General features: G+C 38.1%; 1 non-coding gene across 1 annotated transcript; it reads left to right on the top strand.

Moving 5' to 3' along the window:
- The first annotated feature begins 11120 nt into the window (after positions 1-11120).
- Positions 11121-11227, top strand: LOC127089745 (small nucleolar RNA R71). Its single transcript, XR_007791300.1, has one exon. It is a non-coding gene; the product is annotated as a small nucleolar RNA R71 (small nucleolar RNA).
- Positions 11228-11745: the final 518 nt, after the last annotated feature.

Below are 11745 nucleotides of genomic sequence, written 5' to 3'. Positions count from 1 at the left end.
GGATCAGGATAATCAAGTTTCCTTTTTATGTTTTTTCCTTTATTAATGTATTATTTATAATGATGTGTATAAAGTCCAAATGGACAAAGAACAAATGAAAAAATCACAAATAATATGATATGGAATGCTAACATAAAGTATAAAGTAAATGGAATAAAGATAAAAGCATAAAATAAATGACATTTGAGGTAAAAGTTCATACAATAAAGTGTTAGTAAAGGATGTTAGTCATCAAAGATGAAAGATGGTTTGGCCATTTTTTGGAGAACACCATACTATCCACTCACAAGCATGAAAATATGAGCCTATACATCATTTATGAGAAAAGCTCCAACTTGGATAAAATCAACAAGTATGCCACTAGCTCTCACAAATGGAAAAGGAGCAACATTTTCACACAATACCATGAGGAATAGAAGACTTACAATCTCACTTATAAAAAGGCCTTTGCTTTTGGGACACATTTAGCGCTATGTTAAGCAATCGTAATTAGACTTATGTAGAAGTCACAACTATCTGAGGTCGGTACATAATAATGTTTGTTTTAATACATGCTATAGATATGATATGCAAATCATTCTCCTAAAGTCATGCCACTCAAAAAAAGAAAGAAAGGGGGTGATCAAGCATAAAGGCTAAGAGAATAGTCCATTACTTCAATCCACACTTCATGACACTTAGGACAAACTTATGCATCAATCCAAAGTACCTTACATAATCCATGATCAATTAGGAGGTAGATTTGAAATGATGAAAGTTTATCAAGTACCAGTCCATACATCATGAATAAGATGGACACAAGTCATTCAATTGATCAAAGGGAAAAGAAGGAGATGAAGAAGAAAGAATCAAGAGAAGTCACATCCAAATTGGACCAAAAGTTTGATCAAGTCATCATCAAAATCAATCATTCATTTTGATGGATTAGGGTTTTCACCATTCAACACCCAAGATCCATTGAGTTTGATGAGACTTGAAGTCCACACCATCATGATCCAAGGACAATAGAAGTTCACAAGTGTTCACAAATATAAAATGCAATTAAATGAAATAAAAAATACACCAAAAGTATTTTTAAATGAATTTTAAAATAGAAATAAAATAAAAAATCCATAAAGTCCTTCAAGACACTAAATAAATGGCCAATAAAATTACGAAAGGTTGGAAATGAAATAAGAAGCATATAATAAATTTTTCAAAATTCAAAAATGCAAAAAAGTATTTTTAAACCAATTAAAACAAAGGAGAAAAGAAAAAATTCATGAAAAATAGAAAATCAGTTAAATAAAATGTGAAAAAATAAAAATCAGTTGACGAAAAATAAAAAAGAATTTTAGAAATTATTTTGGGATTTTTTTGATAAAAAATGAAGTTACTATGAATTTTAAAAGAAAAAGAAATTAAAAATAATAAAAGAAAAAGAATTAAAACCAGAAAAAACACGAAGCGTTGGATCACGCATCATTAATTAATGTGGTTGATCCAACACTCCATATGTTAGAGAACACGATGGAATACGCTGCAAGTCAAACATATGATCCAGTTTAAATCCAACCAATCAGAACATTTTGTTCCTCCAACGTGTCTGGCTAAACTCAAACAACCTAAGAAAACTCCGGTGAGCTCTCACCGGAGTTTCATCATTTGGTAAACTCTGATCGTCTTCTCCGGTGAGCTCTCATCGGAGTTTCATTGTTTGGTAAATTCAGAACACGAGACCACCACCATTGTGATCCTCTTCTCATCCTATATTCAACCTCATGCTCCAAATTCATTTATATAAACTGAGCAAATGGAATTCCAGATAAGTTTTAGAAACAAGCAAGCCACGAAAAATAAAATTAAATGATGAGCACGATCAATTAACACTAGAAATTGGATGCCGAAGGTGCCAATGGAATCAAGAAATTGGATTGAAACAAGCTGAAACTCAAAACACGATAGTTGAATTTTCTAGATAAATTTCAAGTTGCAGTAGGGATTTCTTGGCTCTCCAAATCTTGGAAATGAATGCATTAGCTCCTTCTGTTTATAAGGAATGTGATTGGATCCAAATACGTGTGAAATGATGCAGAATTCGTGCAAAATGAATTTGATCAGAATGTGAGAAAACTGTGACTTGAAAATCCTTAAAACTAAGCCAAATGATGTGTTTTAAGGGTCAATTAACTTCTAGAGACTTGGTTAAACATGTTTAGGTCCAAAATTCATGCTAATTTGGCTTGGAATTGAGGTTAGTGAAGTTCAAAACTCTGGCAATGGCAATTTCTTCAAATACAAGTCACCATGTTCAACCCAATGGGGCACCCTACTCAGAAGGCTTTTTGATTCCATTATTTTTGCAATGTATTAACATCATGGAAAAGATTATAATGTGCCAAGGAGGATTTCATTTGGAATCTTTAGCACAAAGTTATATCATGTTGAAGTTGGCATGAAAATTTGATCATATAACTTAGAAACATTTGAGTGCTTCATGGCTAAAAATGACTCGTAATGTCTCAATTAATTCAATATCATTTTTTATTCTTTGGACCAAACACTTATTTTCATAAATCTCCTACATAAAGCATGACCAAGATGGTGTTAACCGCCTGAACTATCTCATTAGGTAAGAATACAAGGTTTTCGACATAATGAGTATTCAAATTAACTCGCATGTTTAGGAGACTCAAGGCGTTAAAACGATATTGATCTTGCACACAAATTTCCAAAGATTTTACAATCAAACCTCAATGTCATTCCTAACTTAGAACTTTATAATCATGAAATGATTTTCATGAAAGAAAAAAAAATTGTTATGGCTCAAGAATCGGGAAGATCAATAAATAGTGAAACCACGCATAAAGACTCGACAACACATGCATTGACTCAATTAACACTAAACAATTAGATAAAAATGGAAATGAATGAAATAGTAAATCTACCTAAGAAAGATGTAAATAAAAGCGATAAAGTTCCTCCCCACACTTAAACTGAACATTGTCCCCAATGTTTCGATAAAAGGTGAAAAAGGAAGATAGAACCTGGATGGAGTGCTCAATGACGGTCTCGGCCTTGTGCTCATCCATACATACCATGTTAAGGAGATGGTATACCTATGTGCCTCATGTACTCAACTAGGTACTCTGTACCCACATGCATGCCCTGCATTTCTTCAATCAGGACCGATAAGTTTTGCTCGGTCCTTCCCGCATAGTCGTGTTGTTGCTCCTGTATCTGCTAGATCTGTGCCATCATGTCAACCTATTATCTCTGTATATCTCACAACAACTGGTCGTGTTTGGCATCTACATTGTTACGGTTCCACGGCTCACAGAGGACATCGTCAAGTGCGGTCCTGATACCGACATAATCATATTCCTCTTGGGACTGTTGTCGAGGAGAGGTACCTGCAAAAGTGTTAAAAGGGTTGGGTGCGGTGTGTGCACGTGTAGGTGTGTCAGAAAAAAGTGGGAGCATCTTGCTCCATCTCATCATATTCATTATCGATCTGACCACCTTGGTTATCCTGCACAGGTATATCGTTAGGGGCAGGATGACCGGGTTCAGGGGCGGTCAGATCATAAAGCCAATTGTTCCTGTTATGCACATTTGTGCGCGTGTGGCAGGGTAAGAAGACACTTCTAATCTCGTGGTTGCCAACCATGAGAGAGTATCTTCCGTCCTACCTGGCCTTAATTAAGTGTTAGGCTCGACAGGAATCGATATCCAGGGAGGGCGTCGGTAGGGGTTGTAGAGTTGCAAGCTCACTATCTAAGCCTAGTGTGCAGGCTATGAAGGTAACTATACCTCCTATACAAAAAGGGGTGGCCCCTCTTGCACAAAGAAACTACAAATGATCCAGCATGAAAGGAGTCTCATTGACTTGTGTCGGTGCGAATGTGGCGTATAAAAAGAAAAGCTCTTTGGAATTCACCCTACCATTGTTTATTCGGCCAAAAATTATGTTGGCTAACATGCAATGCACATAGCGTATGGTCGGGTTATGGATATGTGAAGCTTTTAGCCCTTACCAATCGAAAGTCCTCTCACATGTCAATTGTTCCCAAAAACGGCACGCTTCATACTGCCATTCTTCTGCCAAGGGGCAGGCATAAGTTATACCGTCCCCATGGGGAAAATGCAGCATGTCCCCAAGAGTATCTTGGCTCAATTAGTAATCCCTATTAAACATTCTAAACCTCACCGTGCCAGAAGAGTATTGATCTACCATAGGTGTATAGCAAGTGAAAGAACTTAAAAATTCCAAAGTCAACCTCTCGTAGGTAGCATCATTTAACGAACAGAAATGTGTTAAATCTAATCTATCTAGTATCCATCGTACACCACTGAATAGTCATAACTTACGTAAGCAAGATTCTTCAGTATACCTTGTTGGAGTTACTGAGTGTTCGTATAACTTCAAGTACCTCCCTTTTTGTAATTCTCCAACTTCACCTTCACTGAAGACAAGATTTGACAAGTCTGCCGTTGGCCTTCTTGTTCTAGCTTGGACTATTTGAGGCATGATATGTGTGAAGAATAATTTTAGAATGGGGTTCAAATGAGAGTTTAAATAAGTTAAATAGAGAGGGAATTTGAAAGGTTGAAGATGAAGGGTGTTACTGGGGGGGTGGTTAAGGTGAGTTGGGTTTTGGAAGTTGAAAAAGTGGGAAAACATGGGGTTGTGCGTTTAAAATCACGTTTTTGCGTTTCGGAGGTTTGTGGCGAACGTCATAGGGTTGTGGCGAACGCCACAAATCTTAAATGTGGAAATTTCGTTTTACCCCCGTGGCGAACGCCACAAGCTTCAGAAACATAATTTTTTTGTTTTGTGGTTCAGAAAAAAATTAAAATGCATAAAATGATATCAAATAATTCAATATAAAATAATATGTGATAAAAATAAAATAAAATGACATTAATAAAAAATATAAAATATTCGCTATGTTTTATGTCGATAACACGACGCAATAAAAAAATCGATGAAGAAACATAAAATAAATGTCTTGAAAGGAAATCCTAAATAGAAAGCATGAAATGGTATCCTCCCCTACACTTAAAAAAAGCGGTGTCCATAATACTTCAGTGTCAGGCAGGAATGCGGAAAAAAGAATCTCGTAGATCAGCCACTACGATGATCGGTAGGATCGGTAACAGGGAGCCTGGAATACACCACTTGGTAAAGATGATCAAAAATTTCATTAGCAATGTCCATAAAGCCGTAAAGGTCTTCGTGAATGGTAGTAACATCAGCTCTTATAGCAGCGACTTTGGTCTGAAGGGTTTCCAGTGCCAGATTGTGGTTGTTATTAGAGGTGGCATGAGCAACAGAAACAAGCGTAGGTGTATCAGAGAGAGGGGGGACTACGACATTCATAAATATGAGGTGTTATAGGAGGTGAAGGTGAATCACCCTGGCTTTCTAAATCATAAATCCAATTGTTACGGTCGTGTACACTAGTTCGCTCAATGTTGGGCAGGGTGAATTGGTGAACTACTTCATAGCTGATTAACAGCTGGAATTCCCTAGGTCCAAGGTTTCTTATTAATCTTCTATTAAAATAAAAGGTAATGTCCATTGGTCGGGTGCCTCCTATAGGGGTTATGCGAGAGAGTGTTGTTCTTAGGGCTAAGTTGCAGCAATCATGGCGACTTGTCCATCAATCAGAATGGTACCATGAGTAGCATGGGCAATCCTATTTAGGTTTGCAAGCATGAAGGTTGCAGCAATAACTGGCCTAGACTGAAAAACACAGAACAAGATGAATAATTCATCTCTAGACACACTAGTACTACTTTCTGATTTTCCAAAAAGGGTGTAAGCTAAGATCATATGCAAATAGCGAATAGCGGGGTTATGGATTTGGGAAGAGTGCCTAGAATCGGGTTCAGTTTGTGTCTCTTCAGAAATTTTGGTCCATAAACAGTCAAGTTCACGGGTCATAAATGCATCCACTTGTGCTATAGGGAAAATGTTGGGTCCATTAGGAAATCCTAACAGATCATCCATTTCACGATGGTTAAAATTATAGGTATACCCAAAAAGCCTAAAGCACACTCATCCTCTATTGAATCCCCTCCCTTGGTTAGGCTCATAGAGAAAGGAACTTAGGAATTCTAGTGTTAGCTTGTGGTATATTGAAAATCTCTTCCTAGTAAACCTCTCCCACCCAAGTTGGTTAAACATAAAGTCGATGCTCTCTCTTATACCTAAGGTAGTCATGGTATGTCCATCAGGGTATTTGGTCAGTGCCACCTCTCTCTGAAAAAGAGTTTCATAACGTTGCCTTTGTGCCACGTTTCTAAAAGTAACAACCATATTATCTATGTTCTCCATTCCTAAAGTTAGTATGAAGTTAGTAGCCTGAAAGGAGACATGAAAAGAGTTAGTACTGATCAAAACAAGTAAACCTCTTATTGGGGAATTAGTAATTAGTAATCATGGGTTGCCTCCTACGCAGAACATTGTTTAATGTCGTAAGCTCGACACGGATTAAAAAATCATTAAGTTGTTGAGAGAGTTGGTGGCTCGCCTAGCTTTAGACTAGTATACAAATCTTTATTGTTAACACAACGATAGTGTTTTAGGCGTTTCCCGTTCACGACAAAGGCTTCATTAAATTTACCTTTTATTTCTATAGCTCCATTTTGAAACACTTTGGTAACTTCAAAAGGGCCAGACCACCTAGAACATAATTTTCCTGGAAAAAGTCGTAGTCGGGAGTTAAATAGTAGGACTAAATCCCCCTCGTTAAACTCTCTCCTTGAAATACCTTTATCGTGCCATTTTTTTGTTTGTTCCTTATAGATTTTGGCATTCTCGTAGGTGTCCAATCTCAGTTCCCCGAGTTCATGTATCTCTAAGACTCATTTTTCACCCGCGGTTGCATAATCCATGTTTAGGGCCTTAATGGCCCAGTAAGCCTTATGCTCTAATTCAACCGGGGGGTGGCAAGACTTACCAGAGATTAATTTAAACGGTGTGGTTCCTATAGGGGTCGTATAGGTTGTACAATATGCTCATAAAGCTTAGAGGACCAATATTTCCTAGAGGTCGCAACTGTTTTTTCTAATATTTATTTAATTTCCCTATTGGAAACTTCGACCTATCCACTTGTTTGTGGGTGGTAGGGTGTTTCTATTTGGTGTCTAACTCCATATTTAAGTAGTAGTTTCTCGAAGATCTTGGAAATGAAGTGGGATCCTCCTTCGTTAATGACGAGTCTCAGTATACCAAATCTAGGAAAGATTTGATTCTTAAAGAGCTATATCACAACTCACACATCGTTTGTAGGTGAAGCTATTGCTTTGATCCATTTTGACACATAGTCTACAACGACGAGTATGTATTTGTTACCAAAAGGGGATGGGAATGGGCCCATGAAGTCAATGTCCCACACATCGAAAACTTCTACTTCCAAGATACCTTTTATAGGCATCTCATTTCATCTAGAGATGTTCCCAGTGCGTTGGCACCGATCGCAGCATATAATCACGGAGTGGACATCTTTCCACAGATTAGGCAAGAAAATTTTGGATTGTAAGATTTTTGTGCAAGTTCTCGATGTGCTAGCATGCCCCCCATAGGGTGCAGCATGGCAATGATGTATGATGTTGTCGACTTCCTCCTCTAGGACGCAACAACGGAAGATACCATCGGCGCCTATTTTGAAAAGGAGTGGCTCATCCCAATAGTAGTGTTTCAAGTCGTGGAAGAATTTCTTCTTCTGTTGGTAAGTTAGCTCTGGAGGAAGTACTCTGACTGCTAGGTAGTTGACAAAAGTCAGCACACCACGATACGGTAGTTTTAGTAATTATGGCCTCTACAACCTCATCGGTTTCAGCGCCTTTATAGGTTAAAGGGTACTCAGTTATGTTACTTTCGATTTGAGCTACAAGTCAATCATACGAGATATCATGGTTGATTGCTTGTTGCTCGATTTTCATATTCTCGAGTCTAGACAGGTGGTCGGTAACAACGTTCTCAGTTCCCTTCTTGTCCTTGATCTCCAAGTTGAATTCTTGCATTAAAAGAATCCATCTTAAGAGTCTTGTTTTGGCGTATTTTTTATTTAATAGATACCTGATTGTGGCGTGATCACTGTAGATAATTATTTTAGCTCCCACTAAGTAGGAATGAAGTTTATCTAACGCGAAAATGACAACTAGGAGCTCTTTTTCAGTCGTGGCGTAGTTCAATTGTGCTTGGTCCAAGGTTCTCTGACCCAAGACCACGCCTACAGCATAATCACTCACGCCACACATTATCTCAAAAGGTATGCTCAAATCAGGTGGTTGCATGATAGGCGAAGTTATTAGGCCGTTTTTCAATAATTTGAACACCTCCAGACTTTTTCATCAAAGACGAATTTCGCGTCTTTCATTAATAAGTTGGTTAATGGTTTTATTATTTTAGAGAAATCTTTAATAAACCAGCGGTAAACACCGGTGTGTCTTAAAAAGCTTTGTATTTCTCTAACAGTTTTCGGGGGTTGAAGGTTTTCTATAACCTTTATTTTCGCTTTGTAGACTTCAATCCTCTTATCAGACACTATGTGCCCAAGTATTATCCCTTGTCTAACCATGAAATGGAATTTCTCCCAATTTAGCACGAGATTAACCTTCACACATCTATCAAGTACCATTTCTACGTTTTTAGACAACCTTCAAAACTCTGCCCACAAACGGAAAAATCGTCCATAAACCTCCATGATGTCGTCTATATATAGTCTACAAAAATTGACATCATGCACCTTTGAAATGTTGCGGGAGCATTACATAGTCCAAACAGAATTCGTCTATAGGCAAATGTACCATAAGGACATGTGAAAGTTGTCTTTTCTTGGTTATCAGGATGGATGGGAATTTGAAAGAATCCTGAGTAACCATCCAGATAGCAAAAATGAGAGTGCTTAGCTAATCGTTCCAGCATTTAATCGATAAAAGGTAAGGGGAAGTGATCCTTGAAATTGGCTTTATTTAATTTTTTGTAATCGATGCACATCCTCCATCCAGTTAGTACACGTTTAGCTACAGTCTCGCCCTTTTCGTTATCGACAATCGTAACACCACCTTTCTTAGGTACTACATGTACTAGGCTGACCCATTTACTATCAAATATGGGATATATGATATTTGCCTCTAATAACTTCAACACTTCTTTTCTTACAACATTGCTCATAATCGGGTTTAGTCGCCTCTGGTGTTCTCTAGAAGTTTTCGAATCTTCTTCTAACATAATGTGATGCATGCATATAGAGGGATTAATTCCTTTTAAGTCTGAGATGTTGTAGCCTAGGGCATTAGGTTATTTCCTTAGGATATGTAATAGTTTTTCAGTTTCTATTTGTCCTAAATCGACGTTGACTATTACTGGTTGCTCAAGCTTTGTGTCCAGGAATTCATATCTCAGATTTTTCAATAGTGTTTTAAGTTCTATAAATGGTTTCTTCGGGCATGGCATTGGATTTGGAGTTAATGCTAGACATTCCCTTAAACTGTCATCTATGGATGGTTCTTTGTATTGGCCATCCTCAAGAATGGGTGGTGCTGGGATTTTTAGGATTTTAGTATCCTCGGATGGTTCCATTTTTATTTCTTTTATACACTCATCAATGATGTCCATAAAATAACATGTGTCGTCTATGGCAGGTGCTTTCAGAAATTGCGATAAAATGAATTCAACCTTATCCTCTCCCACTTTCAAAGTCATTTTTCCTCGTTTCACATATATAATGGCAATGGCAGTTGCTAGGAAGGGTCTTCCTAGGATAATTGGGATGTTAGAATCTTCTTTGATGTTCATTATTATGAAATCGGTAGGGATGAAGAATTAACTGACTCAGACAGGAATGTTCTCTAGCATTCCTATGGGATACTTAACAGAACGATTTGTTAGTTAGAGAGACATTCTCTTTGGTTTTAACTCTCCCAATTTGAGTCTTTCGCAGATGGAAAGGAGCATCAAACTCACACTAGCTCCTAAATATCAGAGGGCTTTATCTATTACAAACTTCCTTATCACACATGGTATGGAAAAACTACCAGGATCTTTTAGTTTAGGTGACATGTTATTCTGAATGGTAGCACTACACTATGTGTTAAGCGTCATTGTCTCATCATCCTCAAGTTTCTTCTTGTTAGATAAGGAATTGGTGGTTTATATGATGGTGGAGGTACGTATGGGTTTCGCCTTCTCAACTTCCTCTTTGGTTTCATCTTTTTCCTCTGGTTTACCAGGTTAGCCCTTTTTCTGAGTCATCGACGGAATTTGTGTTCTGGGATCAACTACTCCATCTAACTCCGTCCCACTTCATAATGTGATAGCATTAGCTTGACCTTTCGGGTTAGGTTGAGGTTGACTAGGGAAAGTTCCAGTTGGAGCTGTGGTAGTTGCTTGTTGCTGGGCTACTTAAGAAATTTGAGTTTCCAACATTTTGTTATGAGTAGCCAAAGCATCTACTTTAGTTGCTAATTGTTTCACTAATTCTGAGGTATGGACGTTCTGGTTCATAAACTCCTTATTTTGTTGTGTTTGAGAAGCAACAAAGTTTTCCATCATTAACTCAAGATTATATTTTCGAGTCGTTTGAGGAGAGACTTGAGGTGCGCTCTGAGTTGGCTTCTGGTAACTAGGAAGTGGTTGATTTAGAGCATACAAGGTGTTGTTATTCTTATAAGAGAAGTTAGGATGGTTTTTCCAACCTGGGTTGTAAGCATTGGAGTACGGGTTTCCTTGAGCATATTTTAAGTGGTCAGGTGTGATGCCTGCTAATAATTGGCATTCGGAAACGTTATGTCCAGGTACTCCATATATATCACAGCTTGGGGCTACGACAGCCACGGTGGTCGTAGGAGTTATGGTTAAACTTTTAATCTTTTGAGTCAGGGCGTCTACCTTAGCATTGATGTGATCCATGCCACTAACTTCATACATACCTCCGTTTGTCTGAGGTTTCTCTATAGAAGTGCGCTCTCCTCCCTATTGGTAGTGATTTTGTGCCATATTTTTAATGAGTTGATAAGCCTCTTCATATGGTTTGTCCATTATAGCATCGTCGGCTGCAGCGTCTAAGTTTAATTTGGTGTTATAGAAGAGACCACCATAGAAGGTGTGGATAATAAGTTATGGTTTGAGTCCATGATGTGGGCAAATCCTCAGCATGTCCTTATATCTCTCCCATGCTTCGAAAAGCGATTCGTTGTCTTGTTGCCTAAATTTTTTGATTTGGCTTCTTAGCATAGCCGTTTTACTAGGTGGGAAATATCTGGCTAAGAAGACCTTCTTTAATTCGTCCCATGTAGTTATGGAATTGGACGGTAAATATTGGAGCCACGCTCTAGATCTGTCTCTTAAAAAAGGGAAAAAGACGTAATCATATTGCTTCGGGATTAACACCATTAGCTTTTACTGTATCTGCATATTATACGAATACTGACAGATGGAGATTCGGGTCGTCTGTAGGACTGCTAGAGAATTGGTTTTGTTGTACAGCTTGTAACAGCGAAGGTTTCAACTCGAAATTGTTCTGATAGATGGCAGGGGCAGCAATGTTGTTGTGTGGTTCATCCTAGATAGGGTAGCATAGTCCCTTAAAGGACGGTTAGCGTGGGCAGCCATATCGGGTTCGGGTATATCAGGATCAGGAAGGTTGTACTTTAAACGGAAATGTCTAAGTTGGCATCTTAGTCTAATATAACGCTCGACTTCGTATATCGGTTGTTCTAACTTGTCTTCTTGTGAGTGAGTGTTTGGCATGC

This window comes from Lathyrus oleraceus, chromosome 5 (assembly GCF_024323335.1).
Source record: "Lathyrus oleraceus cultivar Zhongwan6 chromosome 5, CAAS_Psat_ZW6_1.0, whole genome shotgun sequence".
NCBI lineage: Eukaryota > Viridiplantae > Streptophyta > Magnoliopsida > Fabales > Fabaceae > Lathyrus > Lathyrus oleraceus.
The sequence above is the reverse complement of the archived record's forward strand: the minus strand, read 5'-3'. Positions and strand labels throughout refer to the sequence as shown.